The sequence below is a fragment of the Alligator mississippiensis genome, chromosome 3 (genome assembly GCF_030867095.1).
Source record: "Alligator mississippiensis isolate rAllMis1 chromosome 3, rAllMis1, whole genome shotgun sequence".
In the NCBI taxonomy this organism is placed as follows: Eukaryota; Metazoa; Chordata; order Crocodylia; family Alligatoridae; genus Alligator; species Alligator mississippiensis.
This window is the reverse complement of record NC_081826.1, coordinates 12,122,090-12,138,223: the sequence shown is the minus strand read 5'-3', so window position 1 is coordinate 12,138,223 and position 16,134 is coordinate 12,122,090. Positions and strand designations below refer to the sequence as shown.

Here is a 16,134-nt window from a genome sequence, read left to right as displayed (position 1 = left end):
GACAATTAAGTTGCACCACTGTCCAGCTCATGGCAAGTTCAAAGCTCTCTATTTATTGTACTTTTTGAAGTACTTTGATCTTGAGAGATCTTCATCACTTATGAATGAACCAGTCATTAATGGTCTCTTATGCATCTCCAGAGAGCTATCAGAGTTCTCGTTAATCACCGAACCTAAACAACTAAAGGAATTCTCCTGTTCCAAAGCCATATATATTCAGCTCTGGTTTTTTATCTGTTTCTACAGACCTGGTGTCTTAAACAGTCAGAAAGGAGCAAGAATGAATGAATACGAGGCACAAGTCATTCAAAGACTGCTTCAGTTACTGCCTATGACACCTATAAAAAAAGATGCATTGAACTTCATATTTCTGATTATCTGTCAGGCATTTGCACATCAAAACCAGCCTGTAAAACTTTTCCGGTAAAGATTAGGAGAAAGTAGATTTATTGCAAAGCCCTTTCTGTTCAAAACCTATATGCTTGTTTTTTATAAATACTCCAGCAATCCATTCCTTTGTTCATTCTAAATAAATCCATTTAGGCCAGAGGGGAAGCTTGTAACCATATGAGTTCCCAAAGGTTTTGATGTAAAACAAATATCTTTGGGCAATTAATGAATCTTATTGAGAAGAAAAGCTGATTATATTCCCTTGCCTCTTCCTTTACAATTTTCTGGAGAAGAATCTGATACTGGGTTGTCTTCTCTCTCGAAACACCTACCCATCTCATCTGTTCTTCTTGATCTACAATGGCATGTAGAAGCCCCTTATGTATTGGAGTAATGAGATTGTTCTGCTGTTTTCAGTCCTACCAGTTTCCTTTATTTTAGCTAGCATAATGTAGGTTGCTTTGTACCAGTCTCCTGACCCAATTTCCTTCCCTTTTCCTAACTTGAAAGATTTTATGAAGGGTGGTAACTATACAATCACCATCCTCTTTTATGAGCATAGACAACATAACTCCCCCTTCCCTCCCCCCTCACTTTTATTACATTTACAGTCTTTGCCAGCCAAGGTACTTTTATGACTGAAAATGATTGCCTCACTCTTGATAAAGTCTGGACTATCCCTTGGTGCTTCATATAACTTGTCACAATATTCTTAATAGCAGTTCTTCGTGTATTCCTGAGTGAGTGGCGCTTGCTATCTACTCCCTTGATGATGTTTTAAAAAGGGAGTGAGTATTTCTGACATTGGTAAAGAAAAAATAGAACAAAAACAAACCAAAAAAACCTTTCTTTGTAACCTCACCTGCACAGTGCTGTGTGCTTATTCTTCCAAGCTTCTGCTTTTGGTTTCTTTGCTTGCCTTAACTCACTGACTTTCACCTTTGGAGACAATAAAAAATACGCCATTTTTCTGTACAGTAAACTGAATAATTTAAAATAGCACATTCTCTTCTTGCTACGATACTTCTGAATGAACTTACTGTGTATATTACAATAAGATATATTTCCCCAACACATTTTAATGCAATCAGAAACTGGTCACATATACCTTAAAGAAACTCACGCTAAGGGAAGACTTAGTGGGCAACTTAGGTTGCTACAAAGTGTCAGCATTTTGTTCAGCTCTGCTTCACTGGCTCCTCTACATTTCTCATGCTCAGCACAGTACATTCTTTCTTATTGTGTTGAAATGGGTGACCTAAAGGGAATACAAGTCCACACTACAGTGTAGATTTGGTTTTTCCTTCAGAGATCTTAATGGAGAAAGAAGTTACTGAAGATATTGTTAGAGCTCATATCGCTGAATCATCAAACTATTTTGCAGTGGTAATTGAGACAGCATATAAATACTGCATAGGGATCTCTTTGGGCTCTATTCTTAACAGCAGTTCTTAACTGCATAGAACTGTTATGTTTCATTAAAGAGTTTTTTTCTTGTACAGGTTAATCTCTCAAAATAAAAGTGGAAAATACAGCAACAAAATAAGGCCATATTTTTACTACTCAATAAACCTTTCTTTACTTGTCTTCAAATAAATGATTCCCAGAGGTATCCCTCTCCAGGCTTCTGAAGAAGGGAAGAAAAATTAATTTAAAAATACCATGGCTAGCTCAAATACATGAATAGCTTGCATTAGCTATGAACAAACAATAAATCAAATGATGTCCTGTTTTATACTTTGTGTGACCTCATCGATTTGAGCAGAGTGCAAATCAAATCAGATTTTGACACAGTATAACTTCAGAAATACAAACACTTTCTACTGCCTTTTTTTTCATTTGTCTCTCATCCACTTAATCTATAGTCAAAAGGGATTGAGTAACTAACTCAAAGTAGCAAATGGGGGAGGCAAGTAGGATGGAGAAAAAGAACACATCTGAAGCAAGAGGGAAGGGAGGTGGGATGTGTTAAAAAAACAGCCAGACCCATCACTTTTTGATGCCAGAACAGCACACGAAATTGTTTGTTTGCATGTCCATCTTGTTACCATATCTTTTGTTTCATCTTGTTTTTCATCTATGAATTTTTAAGATCCATGTTTATGGCTTCCTATATTCTGTTTTGTGTGTTACTGAAATATATTCAACACTGATACCATATACACCTTTCAAGCATATGCACATGCTTGTACATAGTCAAAGAAATGCAAGCCACAGCAAATCAGATTCCACTAAGGTATGCACCTGATCAGTTTTTACACAGGAGGTCTAATATAAAACCCCAAACTATGGCAGTACATTTGCTCACAAGTTCAAATTCTGCAAGCTGTTCCATCCTGGCAGAGCCCTACGCTCAGCATTGTTGACTTCACTGGGGCTCTATGAAGGCACAAGGCACCCACAGAGAACAGCTTCCTGGATCAGGGCCTGAGACACCACCAAAACCATGCTTTAATATTAATCTATGGCAGAGGCTGACAGCCTTCCACTAACACAACTCTGTGCTCCTTGGATGGGAGGTGACAGATGACAGAGGCAGTGGGCTAGCTAAAATCTCTTCATGGACTAGAGCTGGCCTGTAGGCCATAGGGTGCTCTAAGAGTTGCTCTAATTAAAACACCACAGTGTCTCATGTATCAGCCTCCCTGTGCTTCAAAATCGTGGTGGGGGCGCTTGAACTAAAGCTCATTTGACAAGCTTCAGTTCAAACACTCCTGCTGCCATTTTTAAGTGCAGGGACACTGATATATGAGATGCGGGAGGCTGCTGGAGCATGGTAATTACCCCACTCCAGCCGACTCAATTAACTGAGTCTAATCCGATGCACTGTAATTACAGCACATTGGAGCAGCCTCTACACTCAAGTACAGGCACCCAGAGAGTAACAGTGGGGTGCTTCTTGGAAGTGCATCAGCTGCAGTATCCTGCTCTAATTCCAATCCCAGTAATTATATCTAATTAGATTTTACCCAACTAAATTCCATGTGAAATTTCAATGATACTTTCCTTCCTCACTTCTTGCCTTAAAATTGCTGAGTGTTTGCTGTTAAGCAACTGTTGCTTTTGCCCCAGAAGTGGTTGCATTTTCTTCATGAGTCTAACATTTCTGCTACATAAAGGATTGTTTGTTGAGTTCATAAAATGCTTTGGGATCTTTGGGGATCAAAGGCATACTATAAATCTAAGTTATTACTATTAAGAGAACACTGAATGAGTTGTCCTTGCCTAGAGGCAACTCCAATATGTGGTCTGGTTGTTTATCTATAAATCATAGAAACCTACATTACTGGTTTGCTTTACTGTATATGAAACAGTTGCTTGCATGACATCCTCTGCATCACCGAATGCTTCCCCATGGTTTCTGAAAGGAAAGTCACACAATATATCGTCTCCCTCCTGTGAGAACATTTGAAGTCCCAGGAACAGTGAGAAGTGTTTGAGTATACTTCTGCTTTCCTGACATCTTTTGCTGACTTGTTCTGTATCCTCTATACTTCTTTTAGCAAGGTAATTCAGTTGTGCGGTGAATATACCCATTCTTCCTTCACCATCTAGTTTGATTAGAAAAAAGAAAAACATTTATGCCTTAACTCCTATTTCAGGCTTAGATTTAAATATTTCACTTAGGTCTTCTCATAGGATTAATCAGCCCGTTATCAATTCACTCACAGCAAGTACAAGCTTATTTCTCCTAACAGTTCTGGTGGAAGCTCTAATCTTGCATTATCCTTTCATGTAAATTGGTCCATAGACTTTAGTGCAATTCACTGTGAGAGTGGGAGGATGCAAGTTTGGATTTGAAGACATGATTTTAGAACGATTGGTACACATTAATGTCTTCTAATATATATTTTTTCAGCATTAAACATATATAACACTATTTTGTATTTATAGATAGCACCATTCTTCTTGGACAGGTGTCAAAAGGCCTTATTAATATTAATTCTCATATCTTTAACAAGTGTTATGACCATCTTTGCAGATAAGTAAATTGCGTCTTAGAAAAGCTATGTGGTTTGTCCACAGATATACAGTAAAACAAATTCAGCCAAGCCAGAAGTCCAAAATCTCCTTTTCTTTTTCAATCATTAGAACATTTTCCCTTTCATAGCACCACCTCCTTTGATATACCTACACAGTGTTTGGTTGTACAGATCAGACATAATCCTGCCCTGGAGTGGTGTAACTTTGAGCCACATAACAAATGCTTTAAGCCACTTAAAGGTGTTAACATGGGGACAATTCTGGGGTTAGGAGCTCTAGGAGCTGCCTAAAAGTAATGTGTAACAAGGCCCTAATGCTACTGTACATTTACAATGGAATGAAAACTTAAGGAACAAGTCCCTCGTGACTGTGATGACACCTTTTAGCCTAGTGCAGTGCAGTATTATTTTATTTATCTAAGATTGCTTGATTTAATTATGTATGAACTAATTGGGTATATATTATAGCACAGATGTCATTTATTAAATCACATATTTGAACAAACAGTCTCTACAGCCTACTTCACAGAATTAAAGAGGTGCTGGAATTAAGGAAAGTATCATGATGGTTCAGAGTACTTATCCTATTCAAGTGAACGAAGCCTTTTCTATTATACAGCAAAAGCTGTGTTATCTAGCACTTTATCAACTGGAAAGCACCACTAACCGGTATCTGGGGGACATGGCAAAAGCAAAACTAGAAGTCCCACTTCTGGTTTCGCCGCCGTGAGCCAAGTTCTTCTTCTTCACTTCTTCTGCCCACGGCCCAGGCAAAAGCAGCCTGTGTGGGGTCCCCCTCCCTGTCCCCCGGCACACTGACGCCAGGGAGTGCACCAGATGGTGCACGTTTGAATAACCAGCGTATTTGATTAACCGGCATCCCCCATTCCTGGGGGATGCCAGTTAACAGAGCTTTTGCTGTATACTTAAAGGGTTCCCACTTTTCTTTGGAGCATGCACCTCACCTCAGAGGCTCTTTCATAATCCTCCTTTCAGAATCTTATAATATCTCTGTGGCACTAACAGCAAACACTAACATAGACAATGTAAAAGACATATTCATGTATCTTTATTGTCTTTAACATAATACAAGCACTTCCTTTTTGTAAGAAGTCAAGCATGCTACCTCTTCATCCTTTTTATATTCTGTGCCTGTTTGTCCTGCTCCACCCCTCTCCTTTTGCTCCCCTAGATATATGTCTCTGCCCCCAATCCCTTTTTCCTCCTTTAGTCCTCTACTTGCTTTTTTTCCTTGCCCTCTTTTTCTGCACGTTTCCATTTCATTTGGGGTTTTTCTCTCACCAGGACACACACTGCCCATCAACCAGAATCTCCTTTCCCCACTACTCCTCCAGACATGCTGATGGGCTACCTTGTCCCTTTTCACAGTGGACATTCTTCCCTTCAAGTATTTGACAATTCTGGGACCTAGAAGCAAAACAGCTATTCTTACATAGTAGCTAATCCTAACTGAGACAACTTGCCTGCCTTCTCTTTTTTCTATTCAGATACTTCTAGAGCTCTCCAAGCTCTCCTTTGCAATGAAGATGGAAACAGATAGAAGCAAATGGAAGCACTCTAGATCCAGTACCGTGTCCAGTTACCTCCTTAGAAACCACCAGCAAGTGCTCACAGACCACCAGTGGGCCACAGGTTACCTTGGGAATTGATCACCAAATAAAAACCTTCAGTGTTAAAGTGGTAACTATTAACCAATTGTGTATACTTAGTATGTGGGTTCAGTTAAATATTACAGAAATTAATGTATGCATCTCTTCTGAACTGGATTCCATTGTGTTTGCCAGAATAAAACATAAGCACCCCACTGACTGTACATAATAAAAAATGATGAGCTATGATATCAGGCATGCCTATACTGATCTCCAGAGGACCACCAAGCAGCGCTCCTGTCCCATTCACTCACATTCTTTACAAGCCCAATCGTGGAAATTAGCCAAGTTTGCAGATATGGAGTGGTTGTGAGCATGTGCTCAGCACTACTCTAAAGCAGCTCCATTCCCTTGTTTCCAGATTTGGCATGTGAATGGTGAGGTGGGTGTGCTTCTCAGTGGTACTTGGAAGCAGCATGGAAGCAGGATAAACAAGCCCATACATTTTGTATAGCAACATATATTTGCAACCCTGGTCTGGAATGAATTAGATAAAGAAATAAAAATGGCTTAAGGGTAAAATATTATGACATTTCTATATAACTATTTATAATAAGAAAAGGGGGAAGCATCCAAATAGCCTCTTTATAGACAAGACTAAGTGGCTGTGGAGCATAGACTAGAGAAATCCTTGTTCTACCTAAGCTTCTCATTTTTAAAACTGCCGTGCTGAAGTTATTGGCTCAGCAGTAGGACTGTGCAAAGCTTTGGCAGCCAATTCGATTCAGAGGAGATTCGGTCCGATTCGGCGACCAAATCTCTGAATCCTAATTGAATCAGAAGACCTATTAAAAGGTCCGAATCGATTAGGAAGGCAGACGTGAAGGAAACAGAAACTGAGAAGAGAGAGGGGGAGGAGTGGGGGAAAGACTGCTCTGATATTGACATCTGTAGCTGGCCAGTGACTGTGCTCTTTTCTTGAGTCCCCTTCCAATCACAGTGCTCTGGGGAGGGACATAGAACAACATATAAGGCTGTGTCTGAAGTGATCTGTGCCTTTTGTGAGTTGCCTCTCTTGGACCAGCAGCATCTGAAAGGCTCTGGCTTGCTATCTAGTCTCTTGGTAGTTAGTTTCTCTATCTTCCCTGGCAGTGTGCGCTGCAGGAAAACATGACATATATTACAAACAGACACACATTTTGCAGCACATCAAGCATCATGAAGAGTGTTGGAAAGGCAGGTGCCAGGTCATCTGGCAGTAGAGAGAGAGGGGCTAGAGGGAGAGCTGCAAGTTCCGCCCCCCCCCCCCTCTTTCCTGGCAGTGATGAGTCTTATGCTGCTAGTGGGAACAAGGAGGTGGAAGCAGTGTCTGCACCTGCACCACCTTCACTAACACCAGCAAAAACAACCAGCACCAACATGGCAGTCTCCACCCCAATTTCAGTTCCCAGCATCAGCCTTCCAGTGCCAGAAGAGAAGCTGGATCTGGACACAGCAGAGCTGAGTACCATAGCAAAGGAAATTCCGGGGAAGGAGCAGGAATCTGTGTTTGTGCTCCACACACCTCGAAGTTCCCCTAGAGACAAGTCTCTTCTGGAAGGGACTTCAGAGGAGGTTGTGGTGGCATGTGGCCCAGCTCCTCCTGTTGTTGTGCCTCTGCCTGGTGAGGAGGGGGATAAGGCAGGACCTCTACCTGCAACCCAGAAGTGGGTGGATGGTGTCATATGGGATCATTGTGATGTGGCAGATGATCCCAGGTCTGCTATCTGCCAGCACTGCCAAAAGCAGATCATCCGGGACAACGAAGAGAAAATGTCACCACCACAGTGATGCTGCTGCATCTCAAAAGGCAGGATCTGCCCCCCGCTTGTTCCACCTCAGCCTGGCACCAGTGGGAGTGTGCCCCCCAAAAAGGCCCCCTCTTGCTCCAAAGCCCCTGTTCCCAAGAAGCAGAGGCAGGCCATCCTGGACCAGTGGAGGAAAGGCAGAGACAAAGTGGGGTGCGTTCCCAAGGTGAGCAAGGTCACCCAGAGCATTGGGAAGATGCTTGCTCTTGATGACCAGCCCTTCTCCTTTGTTGAGTATCCAGGGTTCAGGCATCTCATCACTCTCATGGCTCCATCCTACCAAGTGCCCACGTGCACCACCTTTAGCAGGATGGTGGTGCCCTGTATGAGGCATGCAGGGAGTACTTGAGGGAGGAGCTGCACAAGGTGGATGTCGTATACTTACACTTCAGGAAGGCCTTTGATACGGTATCCCACCCCATACTGGTGAACAAGTTAAGAGGCTGTGATGTGGATGACTGCACGGTCCGGTGGGTGGCAAATTGGCTAGAGGGTCGCACCCAAAGAGTCGTGGTAGATGGGTCGGTCTCGACCTGGAAGGGTGTGGGCAGTGGGGTCCCGCAGGGCTCGGTCCTTGGACCGATACTCTTTAATGTCTTCATCAGTGACTTGGACGAGGGAGCCAAATGTACTCTGTCCAAGTTTGCAGATGACACAAAGCTATGGGGAGAAGTGGACACGCCGGAGGGCAGGGAACAGCTGCAGGCAGACCTGGATAGGCTGGACAAGTGGGCAGAAAACAACAGGATGCAGTTCAACAAGGAGAAATGCAAAGTGCTGCACCTAGGGAGGAAAAATGTCCAGCACACCTACAGCCTAGGGAATGACCTGCTGGGTGGCACAGAGGTGGAAAGGGATCTCGGAGTCCTAGTGGACTCCAAGATGAACATGAGCCGGCAGTGTGACGAAGCCATCAGAAAAGCCAATGGCACTTTATCGTGCATCAGCAGATGCATGACGAATAGGTCCAGGGAGGTGATACTTCCCCTCTATAGGGCGTTGGTCAGACCGCAGTTGGAGTACTGCGTGCAATTCTGGGCGCCACACTTCAAGAAGGATGCGGATAACCTGGAGAGGGTACAGAGAAGGGCAACTCGTATGGTCAAGGGCCTGCAGACCAAGCCCTACGAGGAGAGACTAGAGAAACTGGACCTTTTCAGCCTCCGCAAGAGAAGGTTGAGAGGCAACCTTGTGGCTGCCTATAAGTTCATCACGGGGGCACAGAAGGGAATTGGTGAGGATTTATTCACCAAGGCGCCCCTGGGGGTTACAAGAAACAATGGCCACAAGCTAGCAGAGAGCAGATTCAGACTGGACATTAGGAAGAACTTCTTCACAGTTCGAGTGGCCAAGGTCTGGAACGGGCTCCCAAGGGAGGTGGTGCTCTCCCCTACCCTGGGGGTCTTCAAGAGGAGGTTAGACGAGTATCTAGCTGGGGTCATCTAGACCCAGCACTCTTTCCTGCTTATGCAGGGGGTCGGACTTGATGATCTATTGAGGTCCCTTCCGACCCTAACATCTAACATCTATGAATCTATGAAAGGTAGGGCCAGTAGCTTTGCACTTCACCTCAGACATCTGGAGCATCCAGGGTGGAGATCAGGCCTACCTCTCCCTCACAGGGTACTGGTGCGATCCATGGACTCTCCTTCAAGCGGAAGTGATGGATGAGTCCCACACAGCAAGGGAGATCCTGGTGGCCACGAATCGCATGGTGCAGGGGTGTCTCTTTGGGCAGGGTGAGCTCACCCATGGGTTCATGGTCACTAACAATGGGGCCAATATAGTGAAGGTGGTCCGTGATGCCAACTTTGTTGGCATCTGCTGTGTGGCACACAAGTTCAACCTCGTAGTCAGGGATGCCTTGGAGGGGGACAGGGCTGCCGATGATGGCGCAAGCACCACCAGCAAGCTTATTTCAAAATACAGGAAGGTGGCAACTACTTCCACCAGGGCATCAAGGGAGGCAAGCTGCTGCGGGACAAACAGACAGAGCTGAGCACCCCGCAGCACAAAATCATGCAGGATGTGGAGACTCAGTGAAACTCCACATACCTGATGCTCAAAAGGCTGGTTGAGCAACTGAAGGCCATCCATGAGATGGCCTTGGTTGGGAAGATTGGGATCAGCATCCCCCTTAACAAAACAGAGTGGGATACCATCTACTAGATCTTGGTGGTCCTCAAGCCATTTCTCAAGGCCACTGAGAGACTCAGTGCTGGTGATGCCCTCCTTAGCCAGTTGATCTCTATATTGAAGGAGCTTGAGTGGTGCCCAACCTGTGGGAAAAGTTCTAGGGGATCAAAGTCCCTGGCTGGGGCAAGCCGCTTTCCCCAGAGGTGCAGGAACTGTTGAAGTGGCTGAAGGAGGGCATCAAGAAATAGTTGGATCTGTTGTGGTCCAGTATGGTCCACGTGCTGGCAGGTATGTGTGACGCGACGGTGAAGGGGAGCATCTGCAGTAGCAAAACCCTTGATCACAAGAGGGAGGTGCTGGTGAACAGTCACGGAGGCAGAAGGGCAGGGGTGGGGAGATATGGAAGAGGGGGATCCATTTTTCCACGTCAGCACTCCCAACACCAGCCAAACTCCTCCACCACAGCTGCTGTCAATGTGGGCTAAGGGCATGGCTTCAATGTTGGGGTCCAGAGGCACCAGACCCCACCTTCAGGCAGGTAGCACAGAAGCCTCAGGGGCTACATATCTCACCAACGACATGGAGCCACTGCACTGCAACCCCTTGGCTTACTGGGCAACCTGCAGGCAGATGTGGCAGGATCTGGCCACAGTTGCCCAGGAACACCTGTCCTGTCCACCAACCATTATTCCAAGCAAGATAGTGTTCAGCATTGCTGATGATGTTGTGACACCCCACCACACCTCCTTGGATCTTGGTTTGGTGGAACATCTGGTGTTCCTGAAGGTGAACCTCCCACTGCTGGGGTTCCCCAAGCTCCACGCACAGTCGACAGTCGTGGCTGGGGAAAGGCCAAACCTGTACGATCTTTGAGAGGCCTGTAAGAGCTTTGCAGTGGAGTTGTGAGGGTAAGAACAGGCAGGTGGCTCAGATCTGACCCAAGGTACCTTTGACTGGTCTGTGCCGAGGGCAGGACCCAAAGTGGGGTTGAAGGGCCATGGGCCCACCACAAGGAATGCCCAGAGCAAGAGGCTCAGGATTCCGAGTGGCCTGAAGGTGGGTCCAGGGCCTAAGGGGGAGCACAGCTGGAGGGGGTGAAGGATGCAAACTGCGAGGCATGGGCTGCAGTATAGGGTAGGTATGGAGCTATGGAATGGATGTCACCCCTAGCCATCAGGAGCCTAAATGGGCAGCCTCCCAGCTGGGTAACACCTGAATCAGTTTTCCATCAAGGCATGGCAGGAAAAGAGGGGTGGGTGGGCTGAGATCTAACCAGCAGCGGGAAGGCTCCCTGTTACAGTCTATGATCACTGCTCCATTCATCCCGCTCTGCCTTAACACACACAAGGCAGACAAGGTTATTTGGGTCAATCTGATATCTTTTATTAGACCAATTGAATAGTTGGAGAAATATATCTTAGCAAGCTTTCGGGTTCAAAAGCTCTTCATCAGGCTAAGGAAGCATCTGCTCTTGGTGTGTGCTCTTCTTGGATGGAACAAATAATAAAGAAGCCAGAGGCTGGGCTACATGAAAGAAAGCTAGTCAGTGAAAATGTAAATTGAGGTATCAGGGGTGAGAGACAGGCTGGGAGGAGGGAGGGCCGGCAGGAAGGGGGATGTAGCAGGTAGAAGTGGAGAGGTACATGGGGAGTCAGATGTCCCGAAAGCTTGCTAAGATATATTTCCTCAATTATTCAGTTGGTCTAATAAGAGATATCAGATTGAGCCAAAGAACCTTGTCTGCCTATGTCCTTAGACCAACATGGCTACAATCTATACTCCTTAACACACACAAGTGATATGAGTTTTGCTTTCAGCTGTTTGAGGGGCACTTTCACAGAAACTACTGCACCTATCTCCTTGAAAATTAGCAGATTTCATGCCCTCTGAAGGGGCTACCATCCCTGCTGTTTTCATGTGAATCAGCAAAAAAATTACAAGGTTATAGGTATTTTAGTGATTCCCCATTATAGTCTATAGCTGAATCTCCAAATTGGTGCTGAAGCTCCAAATCTGATTCAGCCGAATTGAATAGGGACAGTAACTTGAATCACCAAATCAAATCACTGTCCCTCTGAATCAAACAAATCTGAATCTGAATTGAATATTTGCCACTTAGCACAGGCCTACTCAGCAGCACCCTTTAGGGAAGGGTGAGCGTGGAAGACCACTATGAAATATAGGGTGCATCTACATGAGACACTTTACTGTTGAGCTGGCTAATGAGCTCTGTAGTAAAGCATCACCATCTACACATGTGATGCTATTAGGGTGGAGTACACAAATTAACTCTGCCGTAGGATAGTACTGCCCGACACAAGTACTACCCTATACCTGAGTTATTTACTCTACCACATACATGTGTATTTGCTGTAGGGGCTGGTTGGAGCTTGAGGGTGCCTGCCAGCTAGCCCAGATTGTAGTACCCTTATGCCCCAGCCAGCCCCTCTGCAGCATCTTGAGCTGGGTTGGAGCAGCCCCAGGCTGGCAGGCTGAACCCCTCCCTCCCTTCCCCCCACCCCCAGACCTGCTGCCAACCAGGGTTGAGCCACCCCGGCTCAATGTGCTGTGGTCCTGGGTGCACATGTAAAAGCTGTACCCAGGAGCAATAAACACCAGCACAAACTTCGTTGGAGTTGATTGTGTCACATGAATTTCATGTGTATACATGCTCACAGAGCACATTCTTGAACCTGCTAAATGGCATTACAAATGGGCAGCATCCTTTTAGATTCAAGCTTTGCCAGCCATCAAAGAACAAAGCCAGGCTTGTCCTTAATGTAACACTGGGTGTGTCTACATGTGCACATTTAATGCACATTAGCCCAATTTAAGGTGCATTAAGGGTGCACATCTACATGTGCACACCCTTAATGCTCCTTAAAAATGGAGATTTTAGGCTATTCAAGCCTAAATTTGATACCGGCATAAAGAAAGTATCAAATTTATGCATGAATAGCTAAGTCGCATTAATGAATGTGTAGACATACTAACATGCATTAACAAGGTGTGTGTCAAAGGATATACACCATGTTAATGGGAATTAGCACATCTGCATGTGCACTAATGAGACTTAGGTATTTGTGCCTAAATTGAATGCACCTGAATGCAGATTAGTGCATCCATGGGTAGACACGCACCTAAATCATCTTAAGCAACCATGCATTAAGTTTAGATTCACGTAAAGACATGCCCACTAAGTAATATAAGGTATTAGGTCTTTATAACTGTTCTGTAACTGAAGACTTTTGAGTTCCCTTCTCCCAAAATAAAAATTCAGCTATTAACTAAAGAGCTCTATCTTGTCAGGTAAGGCATACCTTTTTTCAGGGCACTAGTGACTTGAATGTGTAAGAGAGATGATCTCTTGGGTGGGGGAAAAGAAGTGGTTACATGAAAAGGATCACTTGGCCTCTGTTGGTACTTGAGTAACATAAGGGAGCTTCCTTTGTGTGGCAGACAACAAATAAAAAGAATACTATGACATGAAATGCAGTTTTAGGAAACTATGCCAAGGGAATGATAATGTCTGAAGAGAACAGTAAACATGATAACCTACCTTCTTTACCAAATCTTCTTGTAATAGTAGATGACACAGGCCTGATTCTCAGATGTTCACCAACTGTGTGCTTATGCCTCTGTGTAAAGTGGTATGAAAATGAAACTCTAGTTTAGAGGAATGCAAAATCCCAATGCATTAATGTTTGACACCTACTTTGTTCTCCCATTTCACAGACATAAATAAGTACAAAGACATTGGAAAACCAGGCTTCATTGTGTATATTTCTGTACATGTACTGCTAGGTATCAAATTATTCTTTAATAAATAAATAGGTATTTATGCAAATATTATATTAATGTAGTATAAAGACTGCAGAAGTAAAATCTCAAAATCAAGAAACACAAATAGCAATGCTAACTCATCTTTCTTGCAGATATGAGTCCTATTATTAGAGCTGGAAGGGACCTCACAAAGCCATCTAGACCAGCCCCTTGCTCAAAGCAGGATCATTGCTGACTAAACCATACCAGCAAAGTATCTGTCTAACCTGGTCTTGTAAACTTCCAAGGATGAAGATTCCACAGCTTTTCTAGGGAGCCTTTTCCAATGGTTGATCACTCTCATAGTCAGAAAGTTCCTCCCAATCTCCTACCTAAACTTCCCCTGCTGCAGTTTGAGACTACTACTTCTAGTTCTGTCCCCTACAGCCACACATAAAAACCCAACTCCATTCTTTCTGTAATTGCACTTGAGGTATTTGAAGACCATAATCAAATCCCCCCTCAGTCTTCTCTTCTCCAGGCCAAATAACCCTAGTTGTTTCAGCCTTTCCTCATAAGACTTGCCTTCCAGGCCGCTAGTCACTTTTGTTGCTGCATGCTAGACTCTTTCCAATCTGTCCACATCCTTCTTAAAGTGTTGGGCCCAAATCTGGATAGAGTACTCTAGGTGAGGCTTCATCAGTGCTGAACAGGGTAGAAGAATTACTTCCCTTGGTTTGCAAATGACATTCCTGTTAATACAATCCAGCATGCTGTTGGCTGTTTTTTGCAACAAGAGCACACTGTTGGCTTATATTCAGTTTATGGTCTACTGGAACCTCAGGTCCTTTTCTGCAAAACTTCAACCTAGACAATCATCCCCTAGTCTATATTCATGCACATAATTATTCCATCCCAAGTGCAGGGCTCTGCATTTGTCCTTGAATCATATTTGATTGACTGCAGACCATTTCTCAAATCTATCCAGGTCATTCTGGATCCTAGCCCTTCTCTCCAGAGTACCTGTAACTCCATCCAACTTGGTGTTGTCCACACATGTGCCAAGCGTGCACTCAAACCCATCATTCACATCATGAATGAAGATATTAAATAATACCAGTCCCAGACCCTGTAGAACCTACTTGATACCTCCACCCAGCTAGACATTGATACATTGGTGTCTACTCGTTAAGCATGATGAACCAATGAGTTCTTTGTCCACGTTACAGTACTTTCATTTCATAGATGTTAGGGTTGGAAGGGACCTCAATAGATCATCAAGTCCGACCCCCTGCATAAGCAGGAAAGAGTGCTGGGTCTAGATGACCCCAGCTAGATACTCGTCTAACCTCCTCTTGAAGACCCCCAGGGTAGGGGAGAGCACCACCTCCCTTGGGAGCCCGTTCCAGACCTTGGTCACTCGAACTGTGAAGAAGTTCTTCCTAATGTCCAGTCTGAATCTGCTCTCTGCTAGCTTGTGGCCATTGTTTCTTGTAACCCCCGGGGGCGCCTTGGTGAATAAATCCTCACCAATTCCCTTTTGTGCCCCCGTGATGAACTTATAGGCAGCCACAAGGTCGCCTCTCAACCTTCTCTTGCGGAGGCTGAAAAGGTCCAGTTTCTCTAGTCTCTCCTCGTAGGGCTTGGTCTGCAGGCCCTTGACCATACGAGTTGCCCTTCGCTGTACCCTCTCCAGGTTATCCGCATCCTTCTTGAAGTGTGGCGCCCAGAATTGCACGCAGTACTCCAACTGCGGTCTGACCAGTGCCCTATAGAGGGGAAGTATCACCTCCCTGGACCTATTTGTCATGCATCTGCTGATGCACGATAAAGTGCCATTGGCTTTTCTGATGGCTTCGTCACACTGCCGGCTCATGTTCAACTTGGAGTCCACTAGGACTCCAAGATCCCTTTCCACCTCTGTGCCACCCAGCAGGTCATTCCCTAGGCTGTAGGTGTGCTGGACATTTTTCCTCCCTAGGTGCAGCACTTTGCATTTCTCCTTGTTGAACTGCATCCTGTTGTTTTCTGCCCACTTGTCCAGCCTATCCAGGTCTGCCTGCAGCTGTTCCCTGCCCTCCGGCGTGTCCACTTCTCCCCATAGCTTTGTGTCGTCTGCAAACTTGGACAGAGTACACTTCACTCCCACGTCCAAGTCGCTGATGAAGACATTAAAGAGTATCGGTCCAAGGACCGAACCCTGCGGGACCCCACTGCCCACACCCTTCCAGGTCGAGACTGACCCATCTACCACGACTCTTTGGGTGCGACCCTCTAGCCAATTCGCCACCCACCGGACTGTGCAGTCATCCACATCACAGCCTCTTAATTTGTTCACCAGTATGGGGTGGGATACTGTATCGAAGGCCTTCCTGAAGTCCAAGTATACGACATCCACCCCTCTTC

The 16,134-nt window shown here is 45.0% G+C and overlaps 1 long non-coding RNA gene across 1 annotated transcript; it reads right to left on the bottom strand.

The window, feature by feature from the left end:
* Window positions 1-943: 943 nt before the first annotated feature.
* LOC109281725 (uncharacterized) lies at window positions 944-15,035 on the bottom strand. The gene is made up of 3 exons (XR_002088497.2): window positions 13,526-15,035; window positions 3,673-3,941; window positions 944-1,329 (listed from the first exon to the last, which is right to left on the bottom strand). It is a non-coding gene; the product is annotated as an uncharacterized LOC109281725 (long non-coding RNA).
* Window positions 15,036-16,134: the final 1,099 nt, after the last annotated feature.